This window comes from Ochotona curzoniae, unplaced genomic scaffold (assembly GCF_017591425.1).
Source record: "Ochotona curzoniae isolate NIBS_2020 unplaced genomic scaffold, NIBS_Ocur_1.0 contig_1071, whole genome shotgun sequence".
Taxonomy (NCBI): domain Eukaryota; kingdom Metazoa; phylum Chordata; class Mammalia; order Lagomorpha; family Ochotonidae; genus Ochotona; species Ochotona curzoniae.
The window spans coordinates 19,621,676-19,636,878 of NW_024464939.1; the positions used below are offsets into that span (position 1 = coordinate 19,621,676).

The 15,203-nt window shown below is 49.5% G+C and overlaps 1 protein-coding gene across 8 annotated transcripts in view; it reads left to right on the top strand.

Annotated features, from left to right (window-relative positions):
• The first annotated feature begins 975 nt into the window (after positions 1-975).
• NCOA2 (nuclear receptor coactivator 2) overlaps positions 976-15,203 on the top strand; it is a 273,963-nt gene continuing 259,735 nt past the window's right edge. For 3 of the 8 annotated variants that reach the window (XM_040994531.1, XM_040994513.1, XM_040994504.1), the window contains exon 1: positions 976-1,506. The gene's annotated coding sequence lies outside the window, so the exon portion shown is untranslated. Of the gene's footprint in view, positions 1,507-1,594; positions 1,917-15,203 lie in introns of those variants that run through there. The other 5 variants (XM_040994566.1, XM_040994557.1, XM_040994539.1 and 2 more) reach the window with 3 other exon arrangements.

A 15,203-nucleotide genomic window follows, 5' to 3' on the forward strand; every position in this document is an offset into this window, starting at 1 on the left:
CCAATCCCCCTTCAGTTAAAATTGGTGGTCTCGTAAATTCCAGTTGACCATGTCATAAAAAGCATGGGATTTGAAGCTCCCCAGAACTGGGTTCAAATTCTCTCCAACATCCTGGTGGCGTGACTCTCGGTAAAAGTTTGAAATTTCGTGTGTGTGTGAGAGTTACAAAAGAGTTCACTTTCTAAAGTTGAGGACTAAAACATTCAGCGTATATAAATCATTAGCACAGTGCCACACACAAAGTGTTCAATAAATATTAATGTCTCGTGGCAAATGACCTCCCTCCTTATAGGAGTGAAAAAATAAGAAAATGTGCTCTGATATTTTGGTAGCTCTGTAAAACAAACTGTTCATTTTTTCCCAACTGGAAGAAAAAGAGCAACAAAGCTTGCTTTTGCGAAACGTAAAATTGTCCTGCCTATCAGCACTTAAATGAGAATTTTCGCATCTTTGGGGGGGTCGATTTCTGATGTGTGTTCTTCTCCCAGTACTTCAGCGATGACTTAAGTCTTTTCGCCAACTTTTGTCATTTCATGGCGTGTAGAGAAGCCTCAGCCAACTTGGGTCTCAACACTCAGCGTGCAGCTCCCACGCAAGTGCACTCGCGGGGTCGCACCCCTTTAAGCTCGCCTCCCCTCGTCGCGCCTGCAGCGTCTCCGCGTTGCCATCCAGGGGACTGCGCAGACCTGGGGCGCCTCTGGCAGCCGCGGCAGGCCCCCGGGGCTGGGGCACGGGGCGCGCCCCAGGGGTGCAGGCAGCCGGCAGAGGGGCCGGGCCGGAGCGCGGGGACGCACGGGGCTCGTCTCTGCGCGAAGCCGGCACTCGGCAGCCTCCGATCTTCAATCTCGGGGCATCATCCCTGCCGCCGTCTGCATCCCCAAGGTGCCACTCCAGCCTGCGGCCCCGGCCGGTCCCACTCGCTCGCTTTCTTTTTTGGCACTGCCCTTTGCCCTCCCATGGAGTCCTCTGTTTACTCTCTCTTCACTTCTACTCACGCGTAGGTCACCCTCCCTCCACCCATTTTGTCCCTGTCCCCCTCACTCATCATCACCTCTCCCCGGGGCTGCCTTCTCGGGGGACTCTGCCGACGGAGATGCTGCAGACTCTGCGGCCAGGGTCTGCTCTCCGGAGAGCCCTCGAATCACCTCTCCCTGCTACCCTGGGCCGCGGGAGGCAAGTTTCCGCCCCGTGCTTTCCCCAGTGACAGGAGTTGGCGGTGGCCACAGCCGGGCTGGCGGAGGGAGGGCCGGCCTGCCTCCCGAGCCCCCTCCCCGGCTCGCGAGCTCGCGCGGTCTGAGTCCCTCTCCGCAAGTGAGGAGACGCCGACGAGGAGGAGGAGGAGGAGGAGTAGGAGGAGGGAGCTGGGGGAGGATCTCCATTGAAATAAACAACCAGGCAGCAGTTATTAACACGGGAACATGGCGGCCGCAGCCTCCGCTACGGCTTCGGCGGCGAAGGTCAGCGCCGACGGCAGCAGGCACCTGACGGCGTGACCGACCCGAGCCGGTAACCGCGCCTTCTCCGGGGCCCCGCGAGGGCGGGCGAGGGGCGGGCGGCGGGCGGGGGGCGCCGCGTCCCCACCCCCGGCCGCGACTGCCCTTCCTGCGCCGAGCCGGGCAGAGCCGTGCGCCTCCGAGAGAGGGCTGGTTTTTGTGTGTGTATGTGCGCGTGTGCGTGTGCGGGCACCGCCGCCCGAGTGCGCGGAGAACGGGAGTTGCATCCCCCGAGGCGCCGCCGAGCTGGGGAGTTGGGGCTTGCGGAGGGGGAGGCGGTGGGGAGGGCGGGAAGCGGCGGGGAAGACGCGAAGTCCCCGGGAGAGAAAGGAGGCGCTCCAGCGCCTTGCGAGAGAGCTCGGGAGAGCCGAGTCCCGGAGCGCGAGGCGGGCGGAGACTGCAGCCCCGCGGCGCGGGCGAGAGGTGAGCACCGAGGCGCGGCAGGGAGGCCGGGGGGTGCGGGCGCGGCCCCCGGCCCCGAGGAACGGCTGCCTGCCTGGCCGCCCCAGCCGGGCGCCGGGGGAGGAGGAGGATCGGCGGGGATCGAGGCTCCGGCCACCAGCACCCCCCCACCCCCGGCCACCTCGGGAGGTGCGCGGCTGAGCCGGGAAGGTGAATCCCCCCCCTCAGCCCCCCGAAAGGTGCCTTCTTTCACGGCCAACGCGGAGCGCCGTGCAGCGGAGGGTGGGAGCGGGCCGAGAGGGAGCAGGCAGGACTCGTCAAGTGCTGGGTGTGTTTGTGAAGGTGAAGCGGGGTGTCAGGGGCGGCCGGCCGGCTGCGGCGCGGGCAGGAGGAGGGCAGGCAGGGGAGCGGCGGGCCGCCGGGAGGGCCCGTGTCAGCGCCGGGGCGGGGGGCGCGGGGCCCGGCGGGCGGGCGGGCGGACGGGAAGGAGCGGCGGCGGCGGCCGGGCGGGCGGCGCGCTCGGGCCGAGCAGGCCGGGCGGCGGTGGGGGCGGGGAGCCGGGGGCCGGGCCGCGGCGGCGCCGGGCTGGGCTCGCCCCGGACTTAACTTTCTGGGTTAGGGCAGGCGTGCTGGAGGCGCACTGGGGCCGGGGGCGGGAGGTTCCGGCTTGACTCGCCAGCGCCCCCCCATCCCTTTTCTCTCCCACCCCCCTCAAGGGACAGGCCCTCCGGGGTGTGTGTGTATGTGTGTGTGCGGGGGGGTGCCCAGGCGGGAAACAGGGAGGGGCCCTCCCGGCCGCCCCGCGAGCGAGACGCCCCCCACCCCGGGGGGGAAGCCTCGGCGCTGGACCAGCCCTCCTCCGGCGTGGCGGGGTGCTGCGCGGGCCGGGCGGGGAGGCGGCCGGGGTCGGGGCTTGCGGGCTGCGGCTCCCCGCCCCCCGCCCCTCGGGGGAGTCCCGGAGGCGCCTCTTCCGAGATCGGGGGCGGGTCGGTCCCTGCTTAGCTGGTCCCTCCCTCTTCTCCCTCCCCCTAGTGGTTTCCGGGGCCTGCGGGAGCGAGGGGCGGGAATCGGGGACCGGAGCCCCCTTTTCCCTCCACGACCCTCAGCCGGACCGGAGGCCTGACGCCTTCTGGGTCGGTCCCCGGTAAGGAAACTTTGCCCGAGCGGAGAGGGAGCCCGAGCACCCTCCTCCGCCACCTCGTCCTCTAATTCCACTCCCACTCCACCTCCTCCGACACCTTCCCCTCCCACCGACCCGAATCTCGCTGCGGCTGACTGATGGGTGGAGCGAGCCAATCGCTGGCCGGGAGCTGACCTGCCGGGGGCGGGTAAGCCAATCGCGGGGAACCGAAGGCAGGGGGCGGGGTTTTCCCCGCACCAGTTAGAACAGAGTTGCACGCGGGGCGGGGGAGTCATGGAGACGCCAAGAGCTATCCACTCCCGTCCATTCCCTGGTCACCCGCCGCAGGAGCTGTGGGGTAGTGTCACTCGCGGGGGCTCTGGCCCTGGGGAGACGTGCAGAGGTACACGAGATTCTGTGGTTCTCTGGACCCCTCGAGACACGTTGTTAGGCTCGGAAGTGTGCGGGCACTTTGGGATGTGACAGTAAAACTCCTGAGGCCCGTTTCTAAGATGGCATATGTTGTGGTGATCTGGTTCTAGAACGCCAATCCTGGCTGACATGCGAGGGAGCCTGCAAGTTACCGGTGTACCTGCCTCGGGTTCTCGTCACCACACCAGCGCGATGTGCTGGGTGCCCCTGAAGGCAGGGGGTGTTCCGAACCCCACGCGTGATTGGGAGTGTCTGGCATCATTGTTTGTAATGGCTTCACTGGTTCCTTGTTGGAATAGTCAGCCAGTTCCCAGAGCGCGTTGGAAAGTTCGGCGTTGGGGGGGGGGTTGATCCTTTTTTTAAAAAGTTGTAGTTTATGGTATGCATTTTTTTTCCCTCTCTCGGGTAAATAAAATGAAATTGGGTAGCCGAGTATCATAGAAAAATGAATCGTGGGTACTTGAGGAACGAAGCTAGTTGAAGAGTATCTGCAGAAAAACAGTCGGAGTAAAATGCAGTTTGCCAGGTGACTCCCACACAAAGAGACTCTTACAAACACTGTGGGTTCCCTGCCACGGTGCTAAACTGTGCAGTGTGTGGGTACTTCTCTGGAGGTATACAAGCTTAGGAGGTGTCTTGGTTGTTGGAACCGCCTTTCCCTCAGGGAAGTGACTGACAGATTCCCGACTTGGGAAAGCACAGGGTGGATCTTTGGTTCTTGAGAAACATAGGGGCTGCTGTCCCCTGTGTGTGTGTGTGTGTGTGGGGGGGGGGTTAGTACATGTTGACAGCAGCCAACAGACCCCGCTGGGATTTGTAGGATCTTGTGGAGATCAAAAAGTGAATAGTATTACATTAAGAATGAGTGCATTCATTTTTGTGGTGAGTGTTCTGTGAATTTCAGTTTGGGGTATTTTGAGTCTCTGATGTTTATTTTATTTGTACCTGTCTCAAGCCATTGTTACTATTAGGGTCACTAATACTTAAGGAGGACTGTCCTGTAAAGGGCAGCAGGACCTGTCAAACGTTAGGAATGTGTTGTTACTCCATTTTCAAGTTTACAAATTTTGGATGTTCATGTAGCTATCAATGAATTGCATTTCAGTGTAGCCCCTTGGAGAGTTACTTTAGTGATGAAATAGTAAAAGCAGAGAATAGAGCGAGCGTTTATTTAGAAAGACAGAAATAGGAAGGACTATAAATTAAGCAAAATTCAGAATTTGGCAATATTCAAACCCTCCTCCCACCCCACCATTCACGTAGTTACTGCTGACTACTGGAAGCCTAGGCTTCTCTGTGGTCTGCGCTTGAGAGCAACACATCATTTTACTTTGTTCTCTACAGCAGCCCTTGGTGGCTGAGGGTAGCAGGTCCCCTGATGTCTGGCTAGGGGGAGGAAACCTCTCAAGCATATGGAGACATCTAGAAAAAGATGTGCCTCGTCAGCTGTGATTCCATTGTGTGCTCTCAGACTGGAGCGGAGCCTCGCTCCTCCTGGGAATTCCTCTCTTGGAGAGAGGAGGTCTCTGACTGTTAGATGTCAGGATTGAAGCCTAGGATGGAGAGGGGCTCACCAGTCACGCATTGAGTGTTTCCCAGAGACTTGGGACACTTTATATTTTTAACCCTCCGTTGACTAAACAACATTTGGTGGCTCTTGCTCCGGGTTAGAGCATTTTACTGGAAATATGCCATGTAAAGGTGGGAGGGGGACTAGGGTTAGGACTGAAGGCAGTGCCCGCCTCTGTTGGCTTTATCTAAAGAGTGACATCTTCCAGCAGAACCAAGGACCTGTGTGCAGGCCTACCGTCACGTGCCCTGCATTTAAGGATTCATTACCTGAGCTGTTTCAAATCACATCAAGTTGAAATGTGACTCCTAAGCTGGCAGCTTGGTTTCTTAGAAAAAATTGTTTGTGTTGCACTCAATGCAGTTCTTTTCTGCGGTGCTCAGGATGTTGGGTAGTGAGAAAGGAAGGAAAAAGAGGGAAGAGGACGTGCTCTTCAGATGGTTTTTCTGAAATACACAGTGTGTACTTATTTGATATTTTGACCATTGTGTCATTGAAATTATTTTTAAAAGCATAATTAATGTTTAGCTGCTGTTAGAAAAAAGCCCTGCTATTTAAGAAATTACTGGCTTTTTCATATCTTGTGTTTATAGTTTTTTTTTTAATAATACATGTTATTACAAGCTTTACTGATTTGAAATGGAGAATAGGAGGGGGAAAATAAGTCATTGGCTTCAGGTATTGGTCTGTATTACAGCAAATCACGGAATCCACAGATCAGGATCTTTATCCATAACGAACTTTTTTTTCAAGATTTTATTTAATGTTTGGAAGGCAGCGTTGCAGAGAGAAGAGGGGAGAGAGTGGTGGTTTGCTCCCCGAATAGCCGCAACAGAAAGGGCTTGGAAAGGGCTGGGCCGGACCTAGCAAAGAGCTTTTTTCTGGTCTCCCATTTCTATGCCAGGGCTCAGGGACGCAGTGCATCTGCTGGCTTCTCGGGTGCATTGTCAGGGAGTGGATTGCAAGTGGAGCAGTGCCCATATGAAATGCCATTGTCACATGCGGAGACTAAAGTTGCTACACCACTGCCTGCTCCCCCCAGAGTGCGGTATTAAGACTGTATTTACTGGCCAACCATGAAAGCTAATTAAGGGATGGTAACACATCCTTAAGCTTTTCTATCTTTTCTGATTACAAGCTAATTTTACCTCTTTGTCTTGCTTTGCTAAACAAAAAAGATACTGTTAGTGTTTGTGTATTTATTTCCTTTTTTGTTTGTTTTAAAGGCTTCTAGAGGTGTTTATGAAAGGCAAACTGAAGAAAATATTATGTCATACTGCTCTGATGCCTATTAAGTTAATATCTGGAAAACTTACAGATGGAACTTGAATTTGAGTGTCACAGACCTTCAATTCATAAAAATGAAGCAGACACGACTTCATGGTTTTTAGATGCTGATTTCTAGGTGAGACTGACATCTGTGAATATTTAAAAGCTTGTGTAGTTTTCCTAGCTGTTGTCAAACTGGTGCTCTGTGAAAGGGAGAGATCGATTTCTGCTCTGGAGGTTACTGAAATGAAAGACTGGAGAGCTGCAGGGAGTTGGTGCAACTTTGGCTCTCAGAGTAGAGATTTGGTGTTTACCCTGTGACATGGTCATTGGTGACCGACGGACTGCCTTTGTCACCGTGCCTGTGGTGACAGACTGTGGTTGTAAAAGTGATGATTCTGGGACAATTTTTACTTGGTAGGAGGGAAGAATTACAAGTTAATGCACTCAGAATCTATCCTAGTACTTTACTTAGCTACCTTTGAAGCTTTTGGATAAAGAATTGTGCTTTAAGGAGGAGGTGTCTTTAGCTAGAAGTTACTGGTAACTAGGTTAGAGGTTCTGTATTTGTTTTGTTTCCACTAGGTGTTACTTGACGTGTCTCCTCTGTGAAGAATTGAAGTTAGCCTGGGAATTCTGACAGGGTTTAAGCCTTAAGGCAGCCAATTCCAAACTGTTGTAGTACACCGCGCCAGCTCCACGCCAGCTTGACTCCCATTTGAGGTCTTTTAGATGGTCCTTTGCATTCTTGCTTTCTGAAATCATTGTTTGATTCGTTTAGTATGGGATGAGTACCTGAATGTCCTGGCATTGACATTTTGTTTACTTACTTTAAAGGTTTATTTTTATTTATTTGAAAGACACACACACAAGTCACTCACATGGAGGGAGGAGAAAGAGCACAAGAGAGTGAACAGGATAAGCCCATCTGCTGGTTCACTTGCCAGATGTCGTTAATGACCAGGGCTTGGCCAGCTAGGAGCCAGGAGCTTAGAGCAGGTGTCTCGTGAGTGGCAGGGCCCTCAGTGCTCGAGCCATCACCCGCAGCCTTTCAGAGGGGCATGCAGAGCATGCGACGCGGGGCAGCTCTCAAGCCCAGGGCCTTTGAGCTGTGTGGAACTGCTGGACCAAGTGCCTGCCCTGACATTGAATTTTGATGCTGTAAATCCATCCATTACAAATACAGTGATTAAAGAGGAAATATAGAGTGAGGGTTTGTCTTGGTAAGTGAGGAGTGAAAAGAGAGGTGTTTTCCTTAATTTCAGTTTGCTTTGGTACTAATATCTGTTTTCTTTCAGCACGTGATTTAATTGTGCGGTGTCATCAGTTTCTCCTTTGATTTGGTAGTCTTTCCTGAAAATGGGATTTTAATGTTTATTCTCATAAAAAGTTGTTAAATGTCCCCTTTGGCTGATTAGCTGATGATGATTAAGTAGCTTTCCCTTGATGAAGCTTTGAATGCTTCCTCTGAGTTTTGTTTTCTGTCCCCTGCAGTGGTGTGGCCCACTCACTCTGGGTTAGTCCTGGCTGGGGTGTGGTCAGGTGGGGCTGCCTTTGGTTGGCAAGTAGGGAGCAAGCCCCCTGTGTGTGGATTGCCTGCCCCTTGTTACTGCGTAAGGACCTTGCTTATTGGCCCGTGTTCTGAAGCCTGGAAACAAGCTCCTGTGTATAGCTTTGCACAGTGTCCTGCTCGGCTGTGTTTGGACATGTCGGGATTGGGGAGAGCAGTGCTAACAGCCCACATGGCCACAGCAGCTACCACGGAGGGCTGACATCTGCATGAGGCTTTTCGTGTATGCTCCACTCAATTTTTTTTTAAAGCTTTATATATTTTTATTGGAAAGTCAGATATACAGTGAGAAAGAGAGACAAAAATCTTCAGTCTGCTGGTTGTCGCCCCAAGTGGCTGCAATGGCCAGAGCTGAGGTGATCCGAAGCCAGGAGCCAGGAGCTAGGAGCTTCTTCTGGGTCTCCCACACAGGTGCAGGGTTCCAAGGCTTTGGGCTGTCTGTCCTCTAAGGCTTTCCCAGGCCACACACACGCAGATGGAAGGGAAGTGGAGCAGTTGGGACACGAGCTGGTGCCCATATGGGATCCCAGTGTGTGAAAGGCAAAGACTTTAGCTGCTAGGCTACTGCACTGGGGCCGCCCTCTTTCATTCTTATCACAACTCTGTAAATGTGAGGGGATCTCAAAAAAAGTTCGTGAGAAATGGGTATTATGAAGCAACCAGGCAGGCATTTCAAAATATTTTTGGTATCAAAAGAAATTTGAATTCTGCTTTCTATGAACTTTTTTTTTTTAAGTCCTTTTGTGGGAGTTACTGTTTTCAAGAAGACTGAATATTTTAAGGGGCATTAAGTCATTGCATTGTGTTGCTGGCCAAACTTCGGGGGAAAAATTAACCTTAACCAGGGACTAGGGGAAATAAATCATAGGCTTCAGAGGGAACGCACTGTCTGTGAGAATGCCTGCCTGTTAGGGATCTGACAGAGCCAGTGCTTTCAGGCCTTTCTGATGCCGGCCCCCTACCTGTGCCGCCCCAGAGGCCAAGTGGATTTGAATAGGGGCAGCCCTGCAAATGAAGTCTGTGGATCTCACCCGGACTCTGGCCTCAGCCTGGGCAGCGGTCATTTCTTTTTAAGATCTATAAATGGTCTCTTGCTTGTTTTAGTCATTTACTTAATTTTTGAATAATTCTCAGAATAAGCTGGAGTCTTTCTTGTTTTAACATTGAAGAAACAAGAACTGTGATGAATGAAGCGAAATGGTTTCCATGCGGTGAGTGTGTCCTGACAGGGCCCTTATAGGTTCCTCTCGTCTGTTTCTCACTTTATGGACATTGCTGTGAGGGAGATGGTTTTGAATAGCATCTCTTTGTTTTAACTCGGGAACTAGAGGTCCAGAGCTGTCAGCCAGCTTGTCAGAGATCGCACAGCCGGACTACTGAAGAGGAATTTGAACCCAGACAGCCTTTGTCTATTTAGCCCTGTCTCCTTCACCTGAGTTCTTGTTAGCTTTAGGCTCACCTCCAGTGCTGCTGTTGAGATCACTGCATCAGTAATTCTCCATTAGCAAAAACAAAAATTGGCAGGTGTGTGCTTTTTTGAAAACACTTAGATTGGTTAAGAAATAAAGCTCAGGAAAACTTGATGAGGGGACCAGGTAGAAAATGGATCGAGGACAGTGTGAAGGACATGGGTGGGAAGGCATGAAAAACTGATCCCGATTTTTGGGCTGCTTCTTTTAAATCATTTCACTAGGGGATTTAGCTGTTGTGTGGATTGTGGGAGGCAAGTTTTGAGGGTGTTTGGCGGGTCATGTAGTGCGGGTGACTTGGTGGAGATAGTATATACCCCAGAGGAGGGCTCATACTCCATTCCGCCTGCTGACTTGGGCTCAGCTGCTGGGGGAGTTCTCTGTTCCCAGGGAGCAAGGAAGCCTGTCCCCTGGGCGCGGGTGCGGCTCTGCTTCACTGCTCACAAAGAGCAGATGCACATGCGGGGTGGAAGACCTGTTGGCACAGATGAGAACATCACACACGATGCTTACCCTATCTCATTTGGTGTGTTCCTGCAAGATGTGATCACAGGTCCCCCCGGGCTCCTCCTGGCCAGTGTACTGCAAGTTCTTGTTGTTGCTACCAGATCTGTGCCCATTGAAGTACCCACGTATAGAAAAGTTATCTTTTCTAGCAGATCATTCCTGTTTACAAAGTCACCCTGCGATTCAAGCGGGACTTCCCTTGTATTTGATGTTATAGTAGCATTTATAACATCCTTTCATATTAATTAATTTTAGCAGGTTAATACTCTTAGAAATGAAAGGCACTCAGTTTTTGTCAGATTGAGTTAAAGAACTGAATTGTGGGGCCCAGCACGGTAGTGTAGTGGTTAAAGTCCTTTCCTTGCACGTGCCGGGATCCCATATGGGCGCCAGTTTTAATCCCGGTGGCCCTGCTTCCCATCCAGCTCCCTGCTTGTGGCCTGGGAAAGCAGTCAAGGATGGCCCAAAGCCTTGGGACCCTGCACCTGTGTGGGAGACCCAGAAGAGCTGGCTTTGGACTAACTCAGCTCCAGCCGTTGCGGCCGCTTGGGGAGTGAACCATCAGACACAAAATCTTCCTCTCTTTCTCTCCTCCTCTCTGTATATCTGTCTTTCCAATAAAAATAAATAAAATCTTAAAAAAAAATAACAGAGTTGTCATCTGAGAGGATCCTGTATCTTCACTTGAGCCATTTCTTGGTCTAGTCAAACTAAATGGAGGGTTCAACTCGTTGTATGGTAACAGATTTTGTACATTTTCAATATGCTAGTCTGTATGTTTTAAAAATGGACTTATTCATAAACGTAATGTTTACTAAGTAATTACCTTTAGGTGGGTATTTTTGGAAGAGGGTGGGGAATTATTGCATAATGTATTTTTAGATTCCTAAGTAAAGAATATGGAAAAGTGCATGGGAAATGACATATTTAATATGCTAGCATTTTCCCCTCCAGTGGGGCAGGGGTGTCCTTGCTGGTGTTTGAGGGGTTCTGCTGTCCTTCCCCTGCAGTTTCGCCCGTGGCCTCTGTGGGCGTCAGACACACTGCACATGAAGACTAGGCTCTCGCAGTCAGCTGCTCAGTACTGGGAAGTGACATGCAGTCTGCTGACTGACTGCTCCTTCTGGGATATAAATCTCTGTAGATCTTAGTCCTCTGCTTCCGTTTATCCTCCCTTGCTTCAGCCTGGGCCAGTGCTGGCTGTTGTATGGCCATTTGGGGGAGTGAGCTAGCAGATGGAAGATCCCTCTGTCACTCTGCCTTTCAGATACATTTAAGAAACGGAAAAAAAAAGACTCAACAAAAACTAACATGCTGACTGTATGATTCATCCTTTAATCTATCATGCTAAAATGTATGATGTATATTGATATACAGTTGACTGTCTTAGGAAGTTTTCCTTCTTGTTGGTTGGCTAAGATCAGAGAAGATGGTATACTCAAGTAGAATGTATATTCTTTACCATCTTCTTCCCATATGGGGCATAGAGCAATATCAGGGCTTTAATTTTAAGGAATAATTTTGGGCTGAAATTTAACAAGTATCCTTTCTGTGCTGCGTGTCATTATTGGGCTATTCCCCCCAGCTATCCGTTTTTAGATACTCTTCCCCACTCCAGTCTCCGACACTGGCTGGGTCTGGTGTGAGCCCCCTTCCCTCCTCCTCACCTCTCCCTTTGCATCTTTTGGCCTGTAGTGAGCATGTTGGCTGCTCTTTGATTTGCCTTGAGAAAATGAATGAATTATTTGAAAATTTAGGAAACAATTCTGTTCATGTAAAATTCAGTCATTTTGGGAGCTTATTTTATTCTCAAAAAATCTTATTGTACTCAAAATTAAAGAGAGGGGGTCCAAAAGATAGAGATACTTAATGAGTTGTTTAAATATCAGTTACAGGTTTTATTTAAAGTGTTCTGCTGAAGCCCGCGCACCTCCGTATCAGAAACAATAACGAGTTAAATTTTTGGCTCTGTCACTTCGGGAAAATCAAACATTTTTCAAACCGGGACTTATTAAATTTTCCCCTGCAGAATATTTTGATACTGCAGTGAGAAGAGGGATTAATAATCTCTGTAGTTTGTAGTGGAGAGAGAAGAAAAAATAAAGAAAACCTTGGGGAAATTCGGTAGTTCTGAAAAGGTGATAAAACAAAACCAAGCACAAAGAAAGTATTCCAGGGTTGGCACTTAAGTAGTTCCATTGAAGAAGTGATAAAAAAGGAGAATGAAAGCATCTCTTGGAGGGCTGATGTCTCAGTTGATAAATAATGACATTTTGCAACTATCCAAAGAACAAAGCCTTTAGAAATACAGCTGGTAGTATGTGCTGGGTGAAAAGCTGAGAAATATTTTCAGTGTAAAAATTGTTTCCGATTTCTAGCTCTGACAGTAATTTGTTATTTTGTGGGGTCATTTTGTTTGTAGGCTGTATCAGAAGGCTGTGTCTGTCACCTGTTCACACAGCATCACCGACTGAAGGGCTAGTGTTGTGGAGCAATGGGGAATGTAAAAGTGAGAAAAGAAACAGCCTTATCCTCGAAGATGTCACAGTTTGGGATAAGGAAGGAGACATGTGGCTAAGTAATTACTTCCAATTTATGTGGTAAAGTGAGAATTAGAGGGCTATACAGGTATTCTATGCAGGCAAGCAGTTCCTTTTGTGAGGCGCAGAAACAGGGTAGAGCTGTGGCAGTGTTAGGTTTGAGCCTCAGAGACAAAGGGCGTGATCTCTTGGTATTCGAAAGAGATATGGGCAGAGGGTGAGGACAGCAAGCACAGCTGTCCCTGCTGCTGCTTCTGTAAGCACTTTAAGAGAGTTGCTTCCTGTTTGCTGGTGAGCTTTAGTTTTCAGAATTTAGGATATTTTCTTTTCTTTTTTTTTTTTTGTTAAAGAAATGAAGGGTATAATTCTTTGTTTCTTTTTCTTTCCTGTTTCCTTTCACTTCTTGCTTGTGTTCTGGATCACAGAGTTCTGTTTTCCATGGCCACTAATATGCCACCCCAAGCAGTGGAATTTCACTCAGGCATGTTGGGGGCACGATGGGTCCTACAAGTTTGGAGCCACAGCGTGTCAGTCAATACTGCTGCCTTGGTCCAGCCAGAGTGCTTGCTGTGGCCCGTGCAAGTGCCAGCAACTTGAACTCCTGGGCTTCAGCCTAGCAGGGCCACAGGATGGATGTTCTCATGATGTGTTTAACGTTGGCAGTTACATTGGATCATTTTTGCCTTTGTCACAGGCAGTGGGGTGGGATTATATAGATCCCAGGCCTACTGGGGAGAGATGGTAAGTCGCATTGCAAGAGGAGCCTGTGGTCTAGGCGGGTACAGTCAGCCATGGAAGCCACCATTTGTTATTGGCTAAGAGAAGGTTCAGGAAGCGTTCCAGTTCCTTTCCTTTAAGAAACCACAGAGGTATAGGAACAGGTTGGAGCCCTGGCTGCTCTACTTCAGAGGATGGCCTAAATGCCTGGGCCCTTGCACCCATGTGAAAACCCAGAAGAAGCTGTTGGCTTCAGATTGGCTTAGCCTCTGCTGTTGGGGACATTTGGGAAGTGAGCCAGCAGAGGAAACATCTCCCTCTCTCTCTAACTCTGCCGTTCAAATAGATAAGCCCTTACGGGCCTGGTGCTCTGACATGGGCACTGGTTCCAGTCCCAGGTGATTCACTTCCCATCCAACTCCCTCCTAATGTGCCTGGGAAAACAGTGGAGACTGGCCCAAATGTTTGGGCTCCTGCATCCACAAGGGAGACCTGGAGGAAGCTCCTGGCTCCTGGATTTGGACTTGTTCAGCTCCAGCCATTGGGGTCAGTTAGGCAGTGAACCAGTGGGTAATGATCTCTCTCTCTTCTCTCCTCTAACTCTGCCTTTCAGGAAAAAAAAAAAAAAACCTTAAAGATGAAAGAGGCTTTATTATTTTTGATATACATGAAGTGATTCTCTGTGAGATGAAGGCAGATGCTTCCAGCTCTACAAAAGGCAATGTCCTGTACCTATAACAAATGGATTTTAGTATGGCATCTGGAAGAACTTTCTGATAAACATTTATGGATTTCTTCTTAATCTGGAAGAAATTATGAATTAAGAGGAACTTGTCAAATGGTTAAATATGTTACGTCTTGGGATGGGTTTTTGGCCTAGTCATTCATGCTGCACATTGGAGTCTCTGGGTTGAGTCCCAGCTCTGCTTCTGCCTTCGGGATCCTGGACAGTACTGGTGATGGTTCCATTAACTGTTTTCTGCCACCCATGTGGGAGACCTGACTTTAGTTCCCTGAGGGGAATGGGTAGGAATGGCTGTGCTCTGTCTCAGATGAATATGCATTTAAACCTGTGTACATATAGAGAGACATAGCATATTGCCTGTGAATGGAACTATTGCTCCGGGCAAGGGCTTTCAGGTTTTTGAGTCCCACTTTCCTTTTCTGTTGTGTGAGGATAATGCTTGGTGGTGAGGATTAAATAGCAGATTTTATTATTATTGAAACTAGAATGAATGAGGTGATTTCAGAAGAATCTTTTGGTAATGGATTCTCTGCTTACCACTAAGAAGGATTGAAAAGAATTCATCTCACTGAACTTCATACTCTAGAATTACCTTTTTTTAATGGGAAGAAATAAAATCTGAGAGTTTGCTTTTTCATTCCTTGTTGTTGTATAAGTGTAGAACTTGGTTGCTTGAAAGTGGCGTATGTTTTGGGGCTGTTGGCTTGACCAGGAACACTTCTAGGGAGTCAGCCCTGAAAGCCATTTGGAAGAAACTATGAACTAGCTCCTGCTGGAGCTGAGCTGAGCTGAGCTGAAGCCAGGAGCCAGGAACTTCTTCCAGGTCTCCCACATGGGTCCAGGGTCTCAAGGCTTTGGGCCATCCTTGACTGCTTTCCCAGGCCATAGTCAGGGAGCTGGACCAAAAATGGAACAGCTGGGACTAGAACCAGTGCCCATATGGGGTGTCGGTGCTATAAGGCAATTAGCCAGTTGGACCATTGCACCAGCTCCACTGATAGAATATTTTAATTATTGCATTGAAAGTATCCAAAAAATTAAGTCTGTAACATTCCCTGTTTCATTACCTGGAAAATTAACTCCCGTATGACTTAAGTATTGGTCTTAAAAGTAGACAGGATTATTCTCTGCAAAGAAATTACTCTTAAATTTCACAGAAAAATATTTAACAGGAACTTAATGTTAGAATCATTTGACTGGTTGCGCTATAACCCCTTTTGAGAAAATTATTGCATAAAACACAAATGTTATTTTGAAGAGTTTATCCTGTGAGTTAAAACAATTATTTTCTGACCAAAAACAAAACAAACAAACAAGCAAAAGAACCAAACCAAACCAAAACAAAACAAAAAGCTCTTACTGAGAATGA